General features: G+C 46.0%; 1 protein-coding gene across 3 annotated transcripts in view; it reads right to left on the reverse strand.

The window, feature by feature from the left end:
* CPNE2 (copine 2) overlaps nucleotides 1-24,196 on the reverse strand; it is a 263,539-nt gene that overhangs the window by 234,715 nt on the left and 4,628 nt on the right. The window lies entirely within an intron of this gene.

A 24,196-nucleotide genomic window follows, 5' to 3' on the forward strand; every position in this document is an offset into this window, starting at 1 on the left:
TGGCTGGAAAAAAAACCCCCACAACTAGTGAGTTTCTAGAGGAGTTTTTTTTAGCTGTAAAAACGTTCTAACGCTGAAAAACGCAGCAAATCGTGATAAAACGCAGTAAATCACGGCAAACCAGCGTTTTTGGACTTTTTTGAACAAAAAAAACTTTTTTTTGGTAAAAAAAAAACCTCTAGCAAATGCTAAAAAATGCGAATGACAGCTTTCTATGCATCACGTATGGCAGCAGAGGGAAGAGTAAAACTGCAGTTTAAAACTGAATTTACTGACTTCAAGGTAAGTGCACTAAAACAGCAAAAAGTATGGCAAAGATCAAGAAGGGGGAATTAGTCTTGTGCATCACTTTAGGCCATTTATTAGTAAAATAATACTAACAAAAGTTATGTATGTATGAGAAAATAACATTGCTGAACCAGCAGGCTTGTGAACGGATTGAAGCGGAGCTCCAGGCTCACCCCAAAAAATTAAAAGTCAGCAGCTGCAAATATTGAAGCTGATAACTTTTAATATAAAAGGACACTTACCTGTCCACGGATCCAGGGATATCTTCACCCGAGCCAATTCTTCATTCGGCTTCAGTGTGCTGGCATCTTAACCACTTGCCTTTCCTGAGCATTCCATTTTTTGCAATACGGCACTGCGTTACGTTAATTGACAATTGTGAGGACATGGGGTCATCGCTGCACCCAAATTAAATTTATGTCCTTTTTTTTTCCCCACAAATGGAGCTTTTTTTCAGTGGTATTTGATCGCCTGTCATTTTTTTATTTTTTGCGCTATAAACAAAAAAGGACCGACAATTTTGAGAAAAAAAGAACAATATTTTAGATTTTTTGCTATTAAACACATCCAGTAAAAAAATGTAAAACAATCTAATTTCTTCATGAATTTAGGCCAAAATGTATTCTGCTACTTGTCTTTGCTAAAAAAAAAATCCCAATACATGTAAATTAATTGGTTTACCTGAAAGTTAAAGCATCTACAAATGGCGGTATAGATACTGGAATTTTTTTTTTATACTAGTAATGGCAGAGATCAGCGACTTATAGCGGAACTGCGGCTGGCATTCTGGCACGGGGGGGGGGGGGGAGCTGTCACTGACACCCCCAGTGACACTTATACAGTGATCAGTGCTAATAAAAAACACTGACACTGTACTAATGACACTGGGCAGGAAGGGGTTAACATCTGGGGCGATCAAAGGGTTAACTGTGTGCGTTTTACTATGTTGTCTGTGTGCTGTGCTCTACTATGTAAGCACACTGCTTTGTATGGCTCTGCTATGCAGAGTCATACACAGCAGTGTGCTGGAGCGGACAGGGGAAATATCTCTATTGTTTACATATAGGTCTCTCCCCAGTTAGTGTTCCTCGGCGATCGTCAGGTGCCGGCTGGGAATCACCGGCCGGGACCCAGTATATACGTGTGTGTGTGTGTGTGTGTGATTTTGCGCAACCCGCAACCCTGCCACCCTGTAGCAGTAGTTCTGTTATAGGGCGGTCGGGAAGCGGTTAAGTAAGGGAAACCGTCAGTGAAGCCTTGCGGCTTCACAGCTGGTTTCCTACTGCTCATGCACGAAGCATGCTGCACTTTGTGAATGATCCTGCAGTTTTCTGGCATCTGTGAAGTGTCTCAGAAGGCGGGGGGGGGGGGGGGGGTATGAGACGCCCAAACTTTCGGCTCAGTTTACCAATAAATGGTGTCTAGAGTAATACACAAGACTGGTGCTCCCTTCTTGTTCCTTTGTCGTTTAGTTCCGAGAATCCCCCCCAATTTGAAGAAGGCAGCAAGGCCTGACATCTATCTGGGAAGTGTACTATACCGAGGAGCCAGCCAGGCCTTCTTCTTGTGCCTGATCCATTGGTTCACTACACTATTGCTGATGTGGTATATTTTCACTTTTTTTTGGTCTGAAGCACAAAATATGTATTTGCCAATAATGGCGAGATATCTGAATAATAAACGCATAAATACGCCTAAAGCACCCATACTCAAAATCTTCAAAATCTTTTCTTCTTTTTGGTATAGAACACCTGTGATTCACACAGGATCAATCCACAAGTCCACCAACATGCTGGAGATGCCACAAAGCCATGGAATTTCTGATGCATATATTTTGGTTCTGTCCAGACGTGAAAAAAGTTAGAGATAGGTAATCTTCTTGCTAGCACAAATCACAGAAAATAAGATCCCCTACAATCCTACAACATATCTGTTGCTAATTGAGACTGGCCCCACAGTGAGCGCCACAAAAAAACCTCCTGAGACATCTTATAAATGTTGTCAATACCATAATGCTATGACATTGGAGGTCGATGGCAGTACCAACACGACAGTAATAGGCCGATTATGGAGGTTACATCCAGGCAGGGTGGATAAAAAATCAATGATTTTTTTTTTTTAAAAATCTGATTTTTTTTATTTAAATCAGATTTTTTTTATTTAAATCAGATTTTTTGGATTTAAATCGGATTTTTTTAAATAAAATGCTTTTTGAGGAAAATATATTACCATCCAAAGGTTATTCCATCATGAAATAAAGATTAGTTTTTTAATTATGTAGAATAAGGCTGTATATGTTTAATTTTTTTGGTGAATAAATTCCATTAATCCATTCACAATGTCATGCTCTTCCAGAGGTTTTTGTAAGATTATTGGGCAGTTTCTCTGCCTACAAGATATTATCACAGATGCTTGGTTTACTTTTGAAGTTCTCAAAACTGAATTTGACTCAGAGGAGATCACATGCCTCTTCTTCACAGCAAAAATGTTATAACATGAACAGAGTTAAGAAAAAGACCTTAATCCTAACTTCTACAAACCTATGAATACAGAATCGACCCCTTCAGTGCTAAATTTCAAGAAGTTCAGTGAATAGAATAGAAACAATATTTTTCTGATTGTTTGGAGTGGAATAGATCTGCACAAGAAGAAAGTGAAACTAAGTGTGAGGAGGAAGGGGCTGACAGTCTAAGTTTCTTAAAATATATATATTTTGTTTAGCCAAATTAGTTAACAAACATGGATGTTTGTTTAAGCAAATCACATATGCTGGAATGTTATTGTTTCAGTTGAATAAATCTATTTAAATTGTTATTATTAAGGTAATGATTATTTTTCTCCTTCCTAAGTACAACAGAATAGTTGTCCAAATATGAATGATTAACCTATTAAACTGGGGATAAAAAAACTAATATGAAAAGTTGTTATTCTAAAAATCTTCATCTACTTGCATATTAAAGTTATACCAGCAAGAATTAGTCTTTATGTAGAAAACTAGGATTTAAATCAAGCCTTACTGACTAGTGATTTAAATCGTGATTTAAATCAGTTTGATTTAAATTATTATTAATATACAGTATTTATTATACAATTATTTATATTATACAATATTTATTATACAATTTATTATAAATTAAATCCACCCTGCATCCAGGAATCCATTTAATACTCCAAACAGGAAATACTTGTACAATTCCAGACAACCTGGTATACTTGGATGGCATTCACCACAATCAAAACAAAAACGGGTGAACATGGATAGCCTGGTAGGATTCTGCCCGACATTCAACAGGTAGACAAAAATGTGTACTAAATTTATTGCTCAAAGTTGCATGACCAAATGACAAAAGGCCACCCAAATTATAACGCTCTTATTCACTATATAAACACCCATTTTAAATCACAATATTGTCACTTTATCTCCTCTTTTATCCATCTATCTCCTCCCATTATTGTCCCTCAACATTCCTAGCATTCTCCTCTTGGGCTTCACAGATCAATAGGCATGATCCAATGGTCATTTTCCTGTATTTATTACAATGGCAGACGCAAAATGCATGTTGAAATCAGATAGGGCTGGTGAAGAGACGCTGGACCTTCTTCTTTCCCAAACATGTACAAATCCTAATAGCACACACTACACATTTTTCACCCACCTTTGGTTACTACTTTACTCCTTTATGTGTTAATAAACCAATAAAGCATGACAAACCAAAATAAAAAGCCAATAACACACGGCCTACAAAGTGGTTTTTAGATTCCTTCTTTTGTAGTATTATAATTGTTCATCTAAGGAGACTTGTACTCTGGCACTGCAGTTCTTCATGTACATCACGACTCCTGAAGACCAATTCATGATCTCATGGATGGTAACAAAATATGTATACAAATATGCAAAAAATGTACTATTGTAAAAACCTAAAATAGAAATGTTTCCTAGTGCTACTGGCAGCTCAAGTAAATCCTGCTTTGCAAGATTAGTAGCAAACTAGAATATTTTTTTACAAACCACTCTATTCTTTTCCTTCAACTATTCAGAGAATATGGCATGATGGGCCTGACTGGCTACATTGTGAAGTGAGGTGAAGTGATGCCGAGTCTGACTAAAGTGTGAAGTGGAACGGTTCCATGCCTGACTTTTTAACGTCGTAGTGTGGTCATAACATTTTAGGTGAGGTAGAGGGTTCAGGAACTGACTGGCTAAAGTGTGAGGTGAAGTAATGCTGGGCCTGATTGACTATATTTTGAAGCATGGGTAAAGGGATTCCAGTGACACCATCAACACAGGGCCATGTTTTCCTTCGTGTTGTGACACCACTAAACACAGGGGCAACTTTTCCTCCCACAGACGCTGGGGCAGTTTTTTTTCTCTCATTGACTTTGTCGACGTTTCCTTCAACGCTGTTAGCCCCATATTTCTCTATGGCATAATATGTGCTTCAATTCACTGTGGCAGACAAAGCTACTACACAAAGTGCATTGCAACTATTACATCTAGGTCAGTTCGCTACAGGCACCACTGTTCGCTTTGCCACTTGTCCCACCCCTTGTTCAAGATCAACGGACATTGAAATGTTCCCAGGTATGGCTCTGACTAAGGCTAGGTTCACATCTATTGGCTCTGAACGCCGCGTTTGCGTGGGCGCAGCAGCCCATTCATTTGAGTGGGCTGCTGGACCTGCTTTATCATGCAGGAAAAAGGTTCCTGTGCCTTTCTTAAAACACAGCCACAGGGAAATCGCATGGTGCTTTTGCACCATGCGATTTCCCGCAACCGAAAAGGAGCTGTGTTTTCATATGCGTCTGGGTCCCATTAAGAATCAATGGCAGCCGCGTGCAACTGCAAAAGAGCAGTGCGGTTTGGCTGCAGGTGTGGGAACAGCTGTGATTTACACGCTGTCCCTCACCCACAACAACTGCACACAAGTGTGAACCTAGCCTACAGTGTGAACTGATGTGATACCGGGCCTCATTGGCTATGGTGTAAAGTGCAGTGAAGTGATGTCGGATCTGACTGGATTTGGTGTGAAGTGAGGTGAAGTGATGCTGAAATTGACTGGTTTTGGTGTGAAGTGAGGTGAAGTGATACCAGAACCGATTAGAATTGGTGTGAAGTGAAGTGATGCCGGATCTGACTGGATTTGATGTGAAGTGAAGTGATGCCGGATCTGACTGGATTTGGTGTGAAGTGAAGTGAAGTGATGCTGAAATTGACTGGATTTGGTGTGAAGTGAGGTGAAGTGATGCCAGAACTGATTGGATTTGGTGTGAAGTGATGCCAGAACTGACTGGATTTGGTGTGAAGTGAGGTGAAGTGATGCCAGAACTGATTAGATTTGGTGTGAAGTGAAGTGATGCCGGATCTGACTGGATTTGGTGTGAAGTGAGGTGAAGTGATGCCAGAACTGATTGGATTTGGTGTGAAGTGAGGTGAAGTGACGCCGGAACTGACTGGATTTCGTGTGAAGTGAGGTGAAGTGATGCTGGAATTGACTGGGTTTGGTGTGAAGTGAGGTGAAGTGATGCCGGAACTGATTGGATTTGGTGTGAAGTGATGTAAGAAATGACTGGATTTGGTGTGAAGTGAGGTGAAGTGATGCCAGAACTGATTAGATTTGGTGTAAAGTGAAGTGATGCCGGAACTGACTGGATTTAGTATGAATGAAGTGAAGCCGGACCTGACCAGATTTGGTATGAAGGTGTGATATTAGCACAGGTGTAATTCAATTTACACCAGACCCATAGGAAAAGGTGATTCTTTGGTAGCTATGGGCCCAGTCCATTTAACCCTGGTTCACACCAAATCCAGCTTTGTTGCAGATTTATCGGCTGCACATCCATGATGTGAATCTCCTGTTCCACCACATCCAAAAGGTGCTCTATTGGATTGAGATTTGGTGCCTGTGGAGGCCATTGGAGTACAAGTGAACTCACTGTCATGTTCAAGAAAACAGTTTGAGATGATTTGAGCTTTGTGACAAGGTGCATTATCCTGCTGGAAGGAGCCATCAGAAGATGGGGACACTGGAGTCATAAAGGGATGGACATGGTCAGCAACAATACTCAGGTAGGTTGTGGCATTTAAACAATGCTCAGTTGGTACTAAAGTGTGACAAGAAAATATCCCCCACACCATTACACCACCACCACCAGCCTGAACCATTGATGCAAGGCAGGATGGATCCATGTCGTTTACTCCAAATTCCGACCCTAACATCTGAATGTCGCAGCTAAAGTCAAGACCAGGAAATGGTTTTCAAATCTTCTATTGTCTAATTTTGGTGAGCCTGTGTGAATTTTAGCCTTCCTTTCCTATTCTTAGCTGACAGCAGTGGTACTCGGGGTGGTCTTCGGCTACTGTAGCTCATCTTCTTCAAGGTTTGATGTGTTGTGCATTCAGAGATGGTAATCTGCATACCTTGGTTGTAACGAGTGGTTATTTGAGGTACTGTTGCCTTTCTATCATCTCAAACCAGTCTGCCCATTCTCCTCTGACCTCTGACATCAACAAGGCATTTTCGTCCACACAACTGCCACTCACTGGATATTTTCTCTTTTTCAGACCATTCTGTGTAATCCCTAGAGATGGTTGTATGTGTAAATCCCAGGAGATCAGCAGTTTTTTTAAATACTCAGACCAGCCCGTCTGCCACCAACAACCATGAAACGTTCAAAGTCGCTTAAACCCCCTTTCTTCCCTATTATGATGCTCAGTTTGAACTTCAGCAAGTCGTCTTCTCCACGTCTAGATGCCTAAATGCACTGAGTTGATGCCATATGATTGGCTGATTAACAATTTGTGTTACCAAGCAATTCAATAGGTGTACCTAATAAAGTGAGTGTGTATGATATGATGGTGGTCAGTGGGAAGAATGTCCTTTAAAGTGGTTGTAAACCCTCATATATACCCAGTGAAGTGACTGGCCTCAGGTGATACACAGAGATGAAACAAATCCTCCTTCATTAGTAGTACCTGTCTATCTACCATATCCATTCAAACTGCAGAATTTACCCAGGATCTTTCACCTCTGAAAAGCAGGGGGTGGGAAGCTGAAGTAACAACAGTGAGGAGAGCTCTGAGAGCTCATTGGAGGGAAGCACCCCCCCCCCCCCACAAAAAATGAGGCTGTCAATCACAGGCTGTGCCCTACTCTGTCACCATTTTTCTCTTGGTGTCAGGAAAACTCCTCAGATGTGATTCATGCTGACAGCAGAGGAACGAGGCAGCAAATAGAAACGACACTAAGTGCTCTGGATTGAAAGAAGCACACACTATAGAGGATATGCTTTGATCATATTTCATGTCTAAGGTTTACAAACACTTTAAGTGGTGACCACTGGTGTTAGTGATTACTTATCCAAGAGACAAACATTTCTCATTGCAGGGAACCCCTAGCAACCATTGGATGAATCCTAGCTGAGAAAGGTTGTACTACAGGGACTGTGGACATGCTATAGGTTTGGTTGGAGTTTGGAGACAGAAAAGAGTGAAAGGCTGGGACATCTAGAGATCCTGCTATGACTGCTTTACAAATCGCTGCTCCCACCAAAACTTCTGGAGGTTTCAGGGTTGCAGGTTGGGCCTCATGGTTTAGGGAGAGATAAAGCAGTACACATCTCTGATGGCACAGATGATAATCAGGAGATATACTTGGGGGTAACCATCCAAAGTTAGTATAGAAATTCACAGCACGTCGGAGTAAACACTAGGCACCAACACAGAACTCTAGTGATCATTTGGCATGCCAAGAAATGTGAAATTCACTGTAAATTTTACTGTTCATTTTCTTTCGATTTGTAACATCTGCGTTGAACTAGGACAGATTTCTGGCGCTAAATATGCTCATGAAATGGAATTAATCCAGTAAATGTGCAAACTGCTTGCCAACCTCTTCCTGGCACAATAGGTTCTAAAGTATCAACATCTCCCCCAGTACCCCTTAGGTTTCTGTGAAGCAGAAGGTGGCTTTACAAGATCCCCAGATGGTGTGTATTCAAGGCACAAAAATAGCGCAATTCTGTTTATTTTTCCATGGATGGCAGAAAAGTGCACCGAGGTTCCCTTGTACTGAATTATCCCCTTTGTCTGATTTACATAATATCTTCTGTTTATCACAGAGCAGCATCAGCTTCTCCGGGGTCAACCGGCACATAATCGGCAGCGCTATGACAATGCTGTAGGCTCCACATCACATCCACACCGTGCGTCATAAGCTGCCAGTCACCTAAACACTCTGTACAGCGATGCTTCCATAACTGCCATTAACTTGCATTATTTTCTGCTGTCACATTTGTGCTTGAGGTGTGAAGTTCAAACTGAAGCGGACAAGGGAAAAGGAAAAATAAAAAAAAACAAAAACGACTGCCGTCACAATAAAAACGCATTCATATCCTGAAGCCTATTTTAAGACATCATCAGACTAGCTAGCATCATTTCCAGGGACACTGCTGTTTAGCTGCGGTTTCCAAATTTGTCATATGTAACACCGTCTTGGGAAACCGCGGGGCTCTATAGTGTTGATTCCAAAAACACGCAGTGCATGCAGAGTTTTCGCTAGTGTGTGTTGTTGGCTTTTTCTTTTTTTTTTTTACACATTAAATTAAAATGATTTCAATTCCCTGAAGGCATTACCTCACGGATCAACTGAATGTTATACCCACACATAACATTATTGATTTTTGTCGCATTTGTAGTCTAAAAGTCAAATTCACAAAGAATACTGTATGGCTTATCACTCCCTAACTATTTCAGTCCCAGACCCTGTTTTACTCTTTCATTTTTTGAGTCCCAGAAGATTTTTTTGGTTTAGCACAGGGTTTCTCAACCAGGGTCCCGTGGAACCTTAGGGTTCCTCTTGAGGTTGGGTTCCTCCAGCGCAGGGGTGTCAAATTGGCTTCCCTCCAGCTGTTGCAAAGCTACAAGTCCCATCATGCCTCTACCTTTGGAAGTCATGCTTGTAACTGTCACTCTCACAATGCCTCATGGGACTTGTAGTTTGGCAACAGCTGGAGGGCCACCAGTTTGACACCTGTGCTCTAGAGGTTGGGTTCCTCCAAAAGCTGCCAAGGGTTCCATGAGCAATCAGCAATTTTTGCCTCTCAGGTAAGTTCCTATTGACACCATTGATCTATTTAGCAATCTGTAAGGGGGTAATTCTTCCCATTGACCACAAGTGTTTAATAGCATTCTTCCCACTGACCACCACACTAATGTATCATGAAGTGTAGATAAAGTCATTTTTAGCAGCGGTTCCCTGAGCCCGGAAAGTTATGTCAAGGGTTCCTCTGCGTTGAAAAGGTTGAGAAATGCTGGTTTAAGAGGTGTCTTGTTTCACACCTTAAAACTACTGTAGTCCTAAACAGAATATATCTTTTATTTTTCAGAATAGGCATTGGATGTGGTTAGATATACTTTTATTTGTAAGGCTTTGTTTGACAGTGGTTTGGGTAGAGCAGAACACTAACACCCCGGTCACATCAAGTGCAACTTGGCATGCAATTTGCATGCCATGTGACTTGCAAATCGTATGCCATGTTGCACCCTATTGTCTGCTATTAGAGCGGTCATATCGGTGCGGTTCCGACTTGGTCTGAGCCACACCAATTTCTAAACTAGTGCATGCACTACTTTTGGTGCGATTTGCATAGAGATCTGTGTCAGATGTCTTGCAAATTGCACCTCAAATTGGCAAGTCACCCGAATTTGAAATCATCCGACTTCACTGTAAGTCGCACAATTTAAAAAAAAAATCGGCTTTGATGTGACCGGTGTGTAAGGTTACATTCACACTTACGATTTAGGTTGGTGCAATTTGTAGTGGCAGGAATCTTCTGATTCCCGCTGCGGCTATGAGTGGCTAGGGGAGGCTATTTACTATAATGACAGGTCACCAGTGGTCGCAGGTGTACTCCTCACAGCCAACAATTACCTGTGGTGGCCACTGGATGTGCAGAAAGCTACAAATAGCCGTTGGCCGCCGGCAACCTGTCATTATAGTCAACGGTGCCGGTAGCTGCACCTACCAGCTGAGAGCTACAGCAGGAATCAATAGATTCTTGCTGCTAAGATTCACATTGACATAAATCACCAGTGTGAATGCAGCCTAATGGTGATTGAAATAATTCAGGAGCCATGGCACAGAAGTGTCTTTATTAAGAATTTTAGCACACTGAGTCTTGGCAAAAATGCAGTATAATGGACGTTAACACCCCGGTCACATCAAAGCCAATTTTGAAATCATGCGACTTACAGTGCAGTCGCACAATTTCAAAATAGGGTGACCTGCAGATTTCATTGAGATTTGCAAGACATCTGACACAGATGTCTATGCAAATCGCAACAAAAGTAGTGCATGCACTACTTTAGAAATTGGTACGGCTCCGACCAAGTCAGAACCGCACCAATATGACCGCTCTAATGGTGGACAATAGGGTGCGACTTGGCATACGAATTTCAAGTCGCATGGCATGCAAATCGCATGTGACCGGGGGCTTAAGTGAAGTTCCAGATGTTTTGTGTTTATTAACAGTCAGCAGCTACAAAAACTGTAGCTGCTGACTTTTAATAAACACACACTTACCTGTCCCAGAGTCCAGCGATGTTCTTACCCACGCCATCCCTTCTCTCCTTCTGTCCTCCACGGCGCCGGCATCTCAACTGTGGGCACCAAGCTGTCACAGCTTCACAGCCGGGTGCCCACTACGCATGCGAGTCATGCTGCGCATCCTGATTGGTCCAGTCTGGAAGGATTCAGGAATGCATTATGCACAGAGTGCAGGATTGCGTTTCATACAGAGTGCAGGATTCAGGGGTGCGTTTCATACAGAGTGCAGGATTCAGGGGTGCGTTTCATACAGAGTGCAGGATTCAGGGGTGCGTTTCATACAGAGTGCAGGATTTAGGGGTGCGTTTCATACAGAGTGCAGGATTCAGGGATGCTTTATGTACAGAGTGCAGGATTCAGGGGTGCTTTATGTACAGAGTGCAGGATTCAGGGGTGCGTTTCATACAGAGTGCAGGATTCAGGGGTGCGTTTCATACAGAGTGCAGGATTCAGGGATGCATTTCATACAGAGTGCAGGATTCAGGGGTGCGTTTCATACAGAGTGCAGGATTCAGGGGTGCGTTTCATACAGAGTGCAGGATTCAGGAGTGCGTTTCATACAGAGTGCAGGATTCAGAGGTGCGTTTCATACAGAGTGCAGGATTTAGGGGTGCGTTTCATACAGAGTGCAGGATTCAGGGATGCTTTATGTACAGAGTGCAGGATTCAGGAATGCTTTATGCACAGAGTGCAGGATTCAGGGGTGCGTTTCATACAGAGTGCAGGATTCAGGGGTGCGTTTCATACAGAGTGCAGGATTCAGGGGTGCTTTATGTACAGAGTGCAGGATTCAGGGATGCTTTATGTACAGAGTGCAGGATTCAGGGGTGCGTTTCATACAGAGTGCAGGATTTATGGATGCATTATGTACAGAGTGCAGGATTCAGGGGTGTGTTTCATACAGAGTGCAGGATTCAGGGGTGCGTTTCATACAGAGTGCAGGATTCAGGGGTGCGTTTCATACAGAGTGCAGGATTCAGGGGTGCGTTTCATACAGAGTGCAGGATTCAGGAGTGCTTTATATACAGAGTGCAGGATTCAGGGATGCATTTCATACAGAGTGCAGGATTCAGGGGTGCGTTTCATACAGAGTGCAGGATTTAGGGGTGCGTTTCATACAGAGTGCAGGATTTAGGGGTGCGTTTTATACAGAGTGCAGGATTTAGGGGTGCGTTTCATACAGAGTGCAGGATTTAGGGGTGCGTTTTATACAGAGTGCAGGATTCAGGGGTGCGTTTCATACAGAGTGCAGGATTCAGGGGTGCGTTTCATACAGAGTGCAGGATTTAGGGGTGCGTTTTATACAGAGTGCAGGATTTAGGGGTGCGTTTCATACAGAGTGTAGGATTCATGGATGCTTTATGTACAGAGTGCAGGATTCAGGGGTGCGTTTCATACAGAGTGCAGGATTCAGGGGTGCGTTTCATACAGAGTGCAGGATTCAGGGGTGCTTTATGTACAGAGTGCAGGATTCAGGGATGCTTTATGTACAGAGTGCAGGATTCAGGGGTGCGTTTCATACAGAGTGCAGAATTTAGGGATGCTTTATGTACAGAGTGCAGGATTCAGGGGTGTGTTTCATACAGAGTGCAGGATTCAGGGGTGAGTTACATAAAGAGTGCAGGATTCAGGAGTGCATTTCATACAGAGTGCAGGATTCAGGAGTGCGTTTCATACAGAGTGCAGGATTCAGGAGTGCGTTTCATACAGAGTGCAGGATTCAGGAGTGCTTTATGTACAGAGTGCAGGATTCAGGGGTGCGTTTCATACAGAGTGCAGGATTCAGGGATGCGTTTCATACAGAGTGCAGGATTCAGGGATGCTTTATGCACAGAGTGCAGGATTCAGGGGTGCGTTACATAAAGAGTGCAGGATTCAGGGGTGCGTTTCATACAGAGTGCAGGATTCAGGGGTGCGTTTCATACAGAGTGCAGGATTCAGGGATGCATTACATAAAGAGTGCAAGGTTCAGAAGTTAGTTAAACCGTAAAGACACCAATTAAACATACACTTATTTTCTAAAATCTTGATTAACAGCATACAGGAGCCGAGGAAAGAATTCCGACATCAGATGGAAAACAAATGAGTGCAGCCAAGCAGGATCTGCAGCAGTGTGAACATCTAGCACAGTCAGGGATTGGTGAACAAGCTGGCGGGAGGGTAAGGCTTCAATGAGAGAACATGCAGCTGTCAAGTCCAACCTGTGATATTGGGGATCGGTGGAGCCGGTATGTGTTTCAGGGGCTCTGCTCCCTTTTAAAAATAACCTATTCATATGAAAAACGGACGGCATTTAAACAGTGCAAACAGGAAAAAAGGTGGCAAGTGGCAGGACCAATTGGAAATTCTGCATGTGCACCTGCAGCGGTGTATAATTCAGGTTTATTACACACCGCTGCGGGTGCACATGCAGTAGTTCCAATTAGTCCTGCGCCTTGTCATCATCTTCCCTGGCCAGCAATGTATCAATGCCGGCTATTTGTCTATGCAGTGCTTGATTGACAAAGGGGACAGAGCCCCTGAAACACATCGGTCCTGCCCATTATCCCCAACATCACAGGTTGGAATTGACAGCTGAACGCTCTCTCTCATTGTGGCTGCAAGCCTTGCTGGCTTGCCTGCCAATCCCTGGCTGTGCTAGATGTTCACACTGCTGCAGGTCCTGCTCAGCTGGAAGTTGGTATATAAAGAATGGAGTAATGCGGGACAAAGCCCCTGTACACCAGAACCGAGGGACAAGGGTGAAAATGCAGGAAAGTCCCGCCCAATCCGGGACTGTTGGCAGGTGTGCATGTGTTATATGGCTGTTTAATGTTCATAGAGTAATTCTAGGGGGAACTGCCAATTTAAGGTCCAGTGAAGCCTGGATTTGACCTCATCTAGCGCAAGCCTTCTAGACTTTGTTAAACGTTTTTTGCAATCAGAGTTAATGGGCATTCTGCAATATCCTCTGGTTTAGGTTGAGAAGCACCTTGCAGATATTTATGTGATTGGGGTTAGTCAACAGTGTATGGCAAACGTTATAGACCTTCGTCTATAGTTTGTAAGACATTTTTGGAGAATGAAGCCTTCAGTGGCAGCCCCCGTATGTCTCTCAAGACCAGGTCACTTTAAAGAACCCTTAGGCATGGCAACCAAATGTTTTTCCATTTCTGACCAGTCCAGGATAAATAACTGGTGCCATGTATATCCCAGTTCTTTCAAATGCTTCTCATACAAGGCCCAGTGCTTGTCACCTTTCATTGCACTCAACTGGAAATACAGAAAACCTGCAGAAGACAGTTTGTACATGGGTTCACATCTGTGCGGGTGGTGCCGTTTTCCATAGAAGTGCAGGGACTTATTTGCTGCATGTCCCGGGGCACGGGAGTCCATTCAAATGAACGGGCTCTCGTGCCCGCGCAAAACGTGGCCTGCAGGAACATGGAGGTGTGAATCTAGCCTGAATGGTAAATTGGACTAAAGCGCATTGGGAACTATCTCTATGCTCATGTGTAAGTCAATATACACCTTAGATAACATTAATGGGGAACTACACTGAATCTGAGCACCACAAACCAAAAACGCTATTTATTCATTTTTAATATTTAAAACAAACTCCCTCATCCATCCATGTCTTTATTTTGCTTAGAAATCACATTGAAAAACACCCAAGCATTTCTGGCCATGGCCATCTTGAGTAAGGGTAGATGATTCATGTAGCATTTACTTCCTGGAATCCATCTGCCCTTAGCTCGGGCATGCAGGCAGTAGGGCGTGCTTAGCCCCTCTTCCCCACTTGTAGACTCTTTTTATGCATAATATCAGTTGCCTAGGCCTAGAAACCAGGAAGTAACTGAAGAAGTGTAAAAAAGTTTAAAATAAGTAAAAATAATATACCTTCCTGTCTATTTACTAATGCTAATAGCAACAGGATTACAAATAGTCAATGTTGATTGAGAAAGTGAAGTTCTGCTTTAATTCTTACTAAAAACGTTGTGAGCACTGTAGAAGTGCAATAAGAGAAAGAGTTCCCTTGTAGACTAGCCACCAGTGGTTTCTCCAATAAAAGAAACAAAGAACATAGAAAAAAAAAAAAGAGTGCAGTAGCCCACCCTAAACAATCAGAATTTCCCTTGGAATTTCACACCCCTAAGAACATACATGTCCAGCTAGGACCAGTCTCCTGCTGTCATCTTTTCTTCATATGTCATCAGGGGACCAGCTGTTTCTTCCTGTTTCTTGCAGCCTATGCCTTGATGATGTGCTGCGGCTCATGCGCAGTGTGGTGTAGATTGCGCAGAACATGCGCAGTATACATTGCCCCAAAGCCTCCTGAGATGCATGATGCGAGTATAGCGGAAGGCCTCGGGCAGGCATCTTCTTGCAGACTGCCCTCTGATGACCTGCTGGGACACATGTGCAATTTGGAGTAGATTGCTGGATGCATGCGCAGTGTGGTGTAGATTGAAAAAAGCCTCCTGAGATGCTTGACGTAAGTATAGCGGAAGGCCTCGGGCAGGCATCTTCTTGCAGACTGCCTTCTGATGACACGCTGGAGCACATGTGCAATTTGGTGTAGATTGCGCAGAACATGCACAGTGTACATTGCCCCAAAGCCTCCTGAGATGCGTGATGCGAGTATAGCAGACTGCCCTCTGATGACCTGCTGGGACACATGCGCAGTTCGGTGTAGATTGCTGGTTGCATGCACAGTGTACATTGCCCCAAAGCCTCCTGAGATGCGTGATGCGAGTATAGCCGAAGACCTCGGGCAGGCATCTTCTTGCAGACTGCCCTCTGATGACCTGCTGGGACACATGCGCAATTCGGTGTAGATTGCTGGTTGCATGCGCAGTGTGGTGTAGATTGAACAAAGCCTCCTGAGATGCTTGACGCAAGTATAGCGGAAGGCCTCGGGCAGGCATCTTCTTGCAGACTGCCTTCTGATGACACGCTGGAGCACATGTGCAATTTGGTGTAGATTGCGCAGAACATGCACAGTGTACATTGCCCCAAAGCCTCCTGAGATGCGTGATGCGAGTATAGCGGAAGGCCTCGGGCAGGCATCTTCTTGCAGACTGTGCTCTGATGACCTGCTGGGACACATGCGCAATTCGGTGTAGATTGCTGGTTGCCTGCGCAGTGTGGTGTAGATTGAACAAAGCCTCCTGAGATGCTTGACGTAAGTATAGCGGAAGGCCTCGGGCAGGCATCTTCTTGCAGACTGCCCTCTGATGACCTGCTGGGACACATGCGCAATTCGGTGTAGATTGCTGGACACATGTGCAGTGTGGTGTAGATTGAACAAAGCCTTCTGGGATGTGCGATGTGAGTATCCCATGAGGCTTTGGGCAGGAGGGGACATCATTTTCGACTGAGTAAGAAAGATGAAGGTATGAAAAAAAAAATATCTGTGATTTCATGAAAGGAGGGGGAGGAGCAATAAGAAAAAGGGAGTGAAGATTTGCATTACAGCACACTAGTGCAAGATGAATTCTGACTGGCTGCTTGGGTATTACAATTTGCCCTTTTTCGTTTTCCTCTTTCTTGTGTTGTATTGAATGTACCAGCTGATATGAATAGATCTGTCTTATTACATTTCCTTGTAGGTCCCCAATGATATGCGTGCCCTATGCAGGGTCATCTTTTTCCTGCCATGAGGATGCACCTACGTTGGATGCATCCCAGTGCTGACGTCCCATTGTTGTCAATTGGAACATGGGGCTATATAGACACAGCTGCTGTGCCCTAACATGACATGCGGGTGCAGGTCCCATACGGTTTGATGCACTCAAAAATGCACTGCATTTTCCGATGTGTAGGGCTGCCATTAACCACTAATGGCACCCGGGAGCGTCTGCATAAGAGCAGCACATTTTGGCAGCGGGTGCGGGACAACGTGCAATTTACATGCTGTCCCACATCTGTAACAGTGTGAACCTAGCCTTAAGCCTGATACATGCAATGAGAATATCAGACCAATGACTATCCTTTTATTTTGGCATGCTACTCTCATATCAAAAATGAAGAGGAAAAATCTCGTAAAACAGAATACAAGTTTAGAAGTGATGTAATGAATTGTATTCTTTCATTTCTGAGCATGCGCGGTCTTGGTCACTAGGTCTTGGGCGAATACTGCACTGATTAAACAAAAACGTTTGTTCTGATATCATACGAGAAACTGTTCATGCTTGTCCCTTCAGATATTTTCGCATAAACTGTCGCTATTGGCTCTCGAAAGCTGTGTACGAACGATCAGATTATGAGACAATGGCTCCAAAAACTGTATTTTTGTCCTGTTTTCTCATCGTGTGTTAGTAGACATTACTCCACTTTTGAGTACTTTGGATTAACATGATAGCTGAACATGGGAAACTTTCAGGTTTCATGTACATGAGCCTACTCTGACCGCCAGCCGCAGGGAAACGCAAATCCCGGCAAAAACATGGTACCGTGGATGTCACGTTTTGCTGCGTTTTTACCTCGTTTTGTGTTTTCCCCCGGTCGGCAGTCAAAACATTCCTCTCCTGAACGCGATTCTTTCACATTCAGGAGAGGGAGGTTCAACTTCACCTAAATGCAGCAGCTCTTAAACTCTGCTAAAAGCATATGCGTACATGGATACATAGGCTTTTATGGAGTTGAGATTAATGGCTCATGTACACTGCAGCTGATAAACTCACGTTTAGAAGATGTTCAAGGGTTTTTTTTCAGCAGCCCCTGAACTCTCCCTAATGTTTTCCTATGTGTCCATGTACACATCTTCGTTTACAGTCATTTACAAGCATTTAAGTTTACAGTCATTTTTATGAATGCAGAAAACTTGCGTTCAGCAGTCGATTTTATCAGCGTTTCAAACGCAAAACACTTGTAAACGTGGCAAAACGCGTTTATAAGCGTTTGAACATTTTTTTTTAACTCTTCCAGTTCCCAATGCTGTCCAGAGCCTTTTTTCATCTTGATAAATGCATGTAAAGCGTTTTCAATGTACTCAGCTGGACAAAACACTGTACACAGGATGTTTCTACCAAGCTTGTCACACATTGGAATGACCAATTCACACCTCAGACCTCTCCCACCCATATAAACAAAAGATATGTTAATGACCATTCACACCTCAATTGCCTCACAAAGACCCCCTGCCAGGTGGCCTTAATGACTCCCTCCACCAGACACCTTTCCCACCCTTGGAAACAAAAGAAATGTCAATGAGCAACTCACACCTAATAATCTCAACACATACTGCTGTCTCTGCTTCTACTCTCTGTATTTCTCTGAAACAGTCTGAAATAGTTAATAATTTACCACTTTTTAGTGCATTCTGGGCATTTGGGAGGTTCTCCTGTGCTTATCTTAAAAAACGCTTCTAAACACAAACGTTCATAAACACGCATAAATGCATAATGCAAACGCATCTAAACAGATGTTTTTTAACCTACGTTTTCCAGCCGTCAGTTTCCATCGTTCAGAAATGTCCCGTGTACATGGGGCCTAAGAGCTTTGGCAAGAAAAATGCCAAAAGCTCCTAAACTCAAGTTTAGCAGCTGCTAGTGTACATGAAGCCTTAGATCAGGGGTATCAAACTCGTGGCCTTACAGCTGTTGCGAAACTACAAATCCCATCATGCCTCTGCCTTTGGGAGTCATGCTTGTAACTGTCAAATCTTGCAATGCCTCATGGGACTTGTAGTTTGGCAACAGCTGGAGGGCCACCAGTTTGACAGGTGTGCCTTAGATGGAAGGCTGGTTATTTCCTCCAGCATGACTTTCCTTTAAAGGGTAAAACCAAAAACAAAATGTAACATATTGCAGCTCACAGTCCTTGGTGTGATGTGGTGTCTGCATTAGTTTTCTCTCATTTTCTGGCTAAGTATAGAAAATACCTGATCATTAGCCCTCCCTCCTAGATTGTAAGCTCCAAGGAGCAGGGCCCTCCTATCCCTCTTGTATTGAACTGTATTGTCTCCCGTTATATTGTAAACCGCTGAGCAAACTGTTGGCGCTATATAAATCCTGTATAATAATAATAATTAGAGATCTGAACTTATCTCTTGCTTGAACTCTGAATGTGAACTGGTCTGCAGCACATTAAACTTCGTACACACGATCAGAAAATCGTACGCAAAATACAGTTTTCAAAGTGATCATGCGATAATCCGATCATTAGTACACAGCTTTCGACAGCCGATCAAGACAGTTCATCTGAAATTATCTGAAGGGACAAACACAAAAATGTTTCTTGTATGATACCAGATTGTACAATTTTCGTGTAATCGATACAGTTTTTCGGCCAAAAATACAACACAACACATTACATCACTTCTGAAATTTCATTCTATTGTACGAGAATTTTCGTAAGTTGAGTAACCTTTTTGTTTTCAATATATGACTAGCATGCAAAATAAAAATGGATGATCATTTGTCTGATAATGTCATTGTGTGTATGAGGCTGAGTATGAGTACAAAAAAGCAGAAGTTTGGGTTAGAGATGAGTTCAGAGGGGGCCCAAGATCACCTCCAGTTTGATCATGGCAGAAATGCGGTGTCCGTCTTACTTCCAGTCAGGGCCTGGACTGAGCGAAGTATAAGGGAGGGCCAGCATGACTGGGGCGTGCAGACGAGGCAGAGAGTGTAATTTGGGTGGAGTATTGGCAAGGAAATGGGGATGGGGGGTGGTTACTTACTTGATTGGTGTAGGCAGCATTGTGGGTGGTCTTGCAGGTTTTGAATTGGGGGGTTGTGTCTTGTCGGAGTCAGTCGGAGCTTGTGCCATCACGGAGGTGGTTTCTTCTTTTGCTGGTACCTGCGGCGGGAAACAAATACTAGGCCATGAGTGACTTGGACGGGATGCTATCCCAATTGCGGGCGGCAGCTGAAGCCAATGGCTCAGGGTGGTTAAGGGAGAGGCTGTCAGACATGCTGCAAGGCCCCAGGCCCGCGTCACCAGGCCCTTCTACTGGGCGCACACGTGCTCGGCGGTCTGTGCCTCCGGTGCGCTTTAGCCCAGAGGTGACAGCTAGGGTTCTGCGCCGTTCTGGGAGCCCCTTAGGGGACCCTCCAGCTCCGCCGGTGAAGCGTCGGCCTGCTTCTCCGGGGAGGGCTGGGAGGAATCCTCGTCGCTGGCGGACCCCTGGCAGGAGCACATCTACCACCACCCGCTCCCCAGCCAACTCACCTCTTAATCTGGACCATGCGGCTGGCCCTGCAGGCTCCGGGCCTACAGCGGTGGCAGCCCGGCGTGGGAGGAGTGGCGGGCGGCCTTCAGCGGGGACTGGGTCAGCGTCCCCTAGGAGCAGAGGATCGGGCTCTCCGGATTCACGGCGGGCCCAGGAGGGTGCCGCCTCGTCACAGGCCGGGACCACGAGGTCGGGGCCATCTTTGCGTGCGGTTCGAGCACGCAGTGGGCGGGGCTTAGCGGCTCGGAGCTCTGGGCCGGCAGCCGGTGATGACATGGCCCCTGTTTTAGGCCCGGGCTTTGGAGCCGGGGATCCACGTCTCCCTCACCGGCCTGCGGCTGCTGGGCTCCCCTCTGCCGCCCAGCGGGCCTCCCTGAAGTCGGCGGTGCGGAGCGAGAGGTGGGCGGGGCCTGATGACGTCACTCCCGGGCGCCAGCTGGGCTCGGGAGCTGGGAGGAGACCTTCTGCTGGAGCTCAGCCTGCGGCTGCTGGGCGTGTCTTGGTGGCCCAGCGAGCCTCTCGAGGGGGGGCGGGGGGTGCTGAGGTCACCCCTCTGCGCCGCAATGCTTCAGGAGCAGGAGAAGGCCCCCTGTCGGTTGGGGCTTCGGCTGCTTCCCAGCGAGCCCAGCGTGGGAGGAATGATCGGGCGGCTCTGGGCTCTGGTGCGGTGGATGCTGCCAGCCGTTCAGTGTGCCGACCGGACCCAGGAGCCGGTGAAGAGCCCGGAGCGAGGCCTGGTGCGGCCTGGGATCCGGTGGATGCGGAGCGAAGATCCGAAGGGGAGCTCAGCGGTTCTGAGGAAGATGCGGTCCATTCATCTCTGCCTGGCTCTGGATTGGCGGCTGTGGGTCCCGGCGAACGACTGCAGCCTGGTGAGTTAAATTCAGGGGCTGTTTCTTTGTCTTCTTTAGTCTCTCTGTTTGAGGGGTTTCGGGACCAGGGGAGTGGCGTTTCTGTTTTGGCGGAGAGGGGGTTTGGGGCTGCAGGGCTTAACGTGGGGTCTTTGGAGGGTTCCCCGGGGGCTGATGGTGTTGTCGGTATGATGTTGTCCGGCTTCAGGGAAGTGTTGGCACGTTGTGAGGCGGGGTTGGTCGCTAGGACTTCGGCGCCACCTTTGGCTGCTTGGTCGGGAATGCTAGGTGCGGCATCAGGGAGCGGTGTCGGCCCCGGGGGTGGTAGATACGAAGCTGCTGGGGTTCCCCCGCAGGTGTTTACGGTGGCTGGGCCGCAGGTCTCTGGAGTCGCGGCCGCAGTGCGTTCGGCGGTGGTGGGTTCTGTTAGCTCTGGTTCTGAGGCTCTGAGGGGTGAAGCGGCGGCGGATCACGCTGGGGTTGACGGCGGAGATAAAGGGGTTACGGGGTGTGTTGGTGTGCGTTTGGCAGACGCTGCAAAATGCGAGGTTTATGTGTGCTTCGAGGGGCCCTTGGGGGCTCATCTGAAGCCGGAGGTGAAGGAGCGCATTTGGGGGGGCGAGTATGTGGAAATATTTTCTTTATTACCGTTGGAGAAATTCAACTTAGATAAAGTTCGGCCAGATGAGGGTAAGAGGGAGGAGGAAGAAAAGCGGCGATATCGGTTGATTCCCCGCTCGTTCTCTAATTGGCTTCAGGCATTTGCCATTTTGGCAAGCGTTATTGGAGAGAAGTCGCCTGAGCATTGTTCCCCACTTTTTTGTTACTTGGATGCCATAGGGGAAGCTCAGAGGGTTTATGGGGGCATCGCGTGGTTACGTTATGACGAGCAGTTTCGTCAGCGTATGGCGGTTAGGCCATCTTTGCGGTGGGACCATAAAGATATCGGGCTGTGGATGAAACTCATGACTCCCGTGAGGACCACGGCTCATCCCTTTCAGGGGGGGGCCGGAAGTGCAGCCACGGTTGCGCAGCCGGCCGTGCTTAGAAAGGGCTATTGCTGGCAGTTTAATGAGGGATCGTGCAGGTTTGGATCCGGCTGCCGATTCCGTCATGAGTGCTCGGGTTGTGGGGGGGCCCATACATTGTCCCGGTGTTTCAAGCAAGGGCGGGGGAGAGGTGGTGACACTGGAAAAAGGGAAGTCGCCGGTGAGGGTAGGAAGGATGTTGCCGTTTTTAAAGCGGTACCCTGATCAGGCGGCGGCGACCCTGTTGCGGCGGGGTTTTTCGGAAGGTTTTTTGATCCCCTGTCTACTGGCGGTAGTTCCTCCAGCGGCGGATAATTTGAAGTCGGCGCGGTTGCATCCGGAGGTTATTAGGGCAAAAATTGACAAGGAGGTGTCCTTGGGCCGCATGGCTGGCCCGTTTGTGGACCCCCCTATGCCTAATTTGGTAATTTCGCCGCTGGGTGTTGTTCCCAAAAAAGAGCCTAATAAATATAGACTCATTCATCACCTGTCTCATCCGCGGGGGGGTTCGGTCAATGATGCTATTGACCCAGGTTTGTGTTCTGTTTCCTACACTTCTTTTGACGCGGCGATTTCATGGGTGCGGCGGTTTGGTCGGGGTGCCCTGTTGGCAAAAACTGATATTGAGGCGGCGTTTCGCCTTTTGCCGGTGCATCCTAGTTGTCTCCGATTGCTGGGTTGCAAATGGGAGGGGTGCATATTTGTTGATCGTTGCTTGCCTATGGGCTGCGCCATTTCTTGTTCTCTATTTGAGACTTTTAGTTCTTTTCTTGAATGGGCGGTTAGGGATGTTTCTGGGCTCGCATCTGTCATCCATTATTTGGATGATTTTTTGTGTATTGGCCCTCCGGGTAGTTCCATTTGTGCGTCGCTACTGAGCACGGTGGAACATGTGTTTGAGCATTTTGGCGTTCCTTTGGCTTCGGATAAGACGGTGGGTCCGACAACGGAATTGTGTTTCTTGGGAATTATTGTTGATACTGAAGCCATGGAATGTCGTTTGCCGCAGGATAAATTGAGGGAGCTCCGGGGGTTGGTGAGTTCGGTGGGTCAGTGCAGGAAGATTCGGCTTCGGGACTTGCAGTCGTTACTAGGCAAGTTAAATTTTGCTTGTCGCATCATGCCCATGGGGCGTATATTTTCCAGGCGTTTGGCGGCGGCCACGGCTGGTGTGGCGGCCCCGCATCACAGGGTTCGGCTGCGAGGTGAGCTACGGGATGATTTGGGGGTATGGAGGTCGTTTCTCGATTCCTATAATGGAAGATCACTTTGGTTGGATGGGGTCGTGTCCAATTTTGATTTGGAACTCTTTACGGATGCGGCGGGCTCGGCCGGTTTTGGGGCCTATTTTCAGGGTCAGTGGTGTGCGGGTTCGTGGCCTTTGCAATGGCGGGAGGAAGGTCTGTTGCGTAATCTGACATTACTGGAGCTTTTCCCCATCGTTTTAGCTGTTTCTTTGTGGAGTGCTGTTTTCCGGAATAAACGAATTCGTTTTCATTGTGATAATTTGAGCGTGGTTCATGCCATTAACCGTGTTTCGGCCACGTCTCGGCCGGTGGTTCGTATGTTGCAGCGGTTGGTTTTGGACTGTTTGGGTCTCAATTGTTTTATTTCGGCTGTACATGTTCCGGGCGTGGATAACTCCATTGCTGATGCTCTATCTCGTTTTCAGTGGGATCGATTCCGTCGGTTGGCACCAGAAGCGGAGCAACGCGGTATCGATTGTCCAGATCACTTGTGGAGCATTGCCTTGCCTCTTCAGCGGCCTTGATTCAGACGTCGGTTTGCGCGTCCACTTGGGTTTTCTATGAGAAGGTGTGGCGGGAATGGCTGGAGCTGGTGAGTGAGGTGGGGGGTGGTTTAGGGGTGGATGATGCCCTATGCCTCCTGCTTTATTTCATCGGCAGGAATTTTGAAAGGGGTGTTTCCGCGACTTTGATGTCTCGCAAGCTGGCGGGGTTGGCTTTTCATTTCAAACTGGCGGGGGGTCGTGACGTGACAAAGGATTTCCTTGTTCGGCAGGCTATGCGGGGGTACAGGAAGGGCCGTTCCATCCCTGATTCTAGACGGCCGGTGTCTTTTGAGGTTCTTCAAGTGGTGGTTGGCCAGTTGGATTGTATTTGTTCCTCGTTGTATGAGGCGATTTTGTTCCGTGCGGCTTTTGTGCTGGCATTTTTTGGGGCATTTCGGGTTGGGGAGTTGGTGAGTCGGACTAAGTGGGGCGAGGGTGGTTTGGCCGTAGATGAGGTGGTCTTGTTGGGTAGTGGG

Source organism: Staurois parvus, unplaced genomic scaffold (genome assembly GCF_062004578.1).
Source record: "Staurois parvus isolate SC_StPar_1 unplaced genomic scaffold, SC_StPar_1.0 ptg000498l, whole genome shotgun sequence".
Taxonomy (NCBI): Eukaryota; Metazoa; Chordata; class Amphibia; order Anura; family Ranidae; genus Staurois; species Staurois parvus.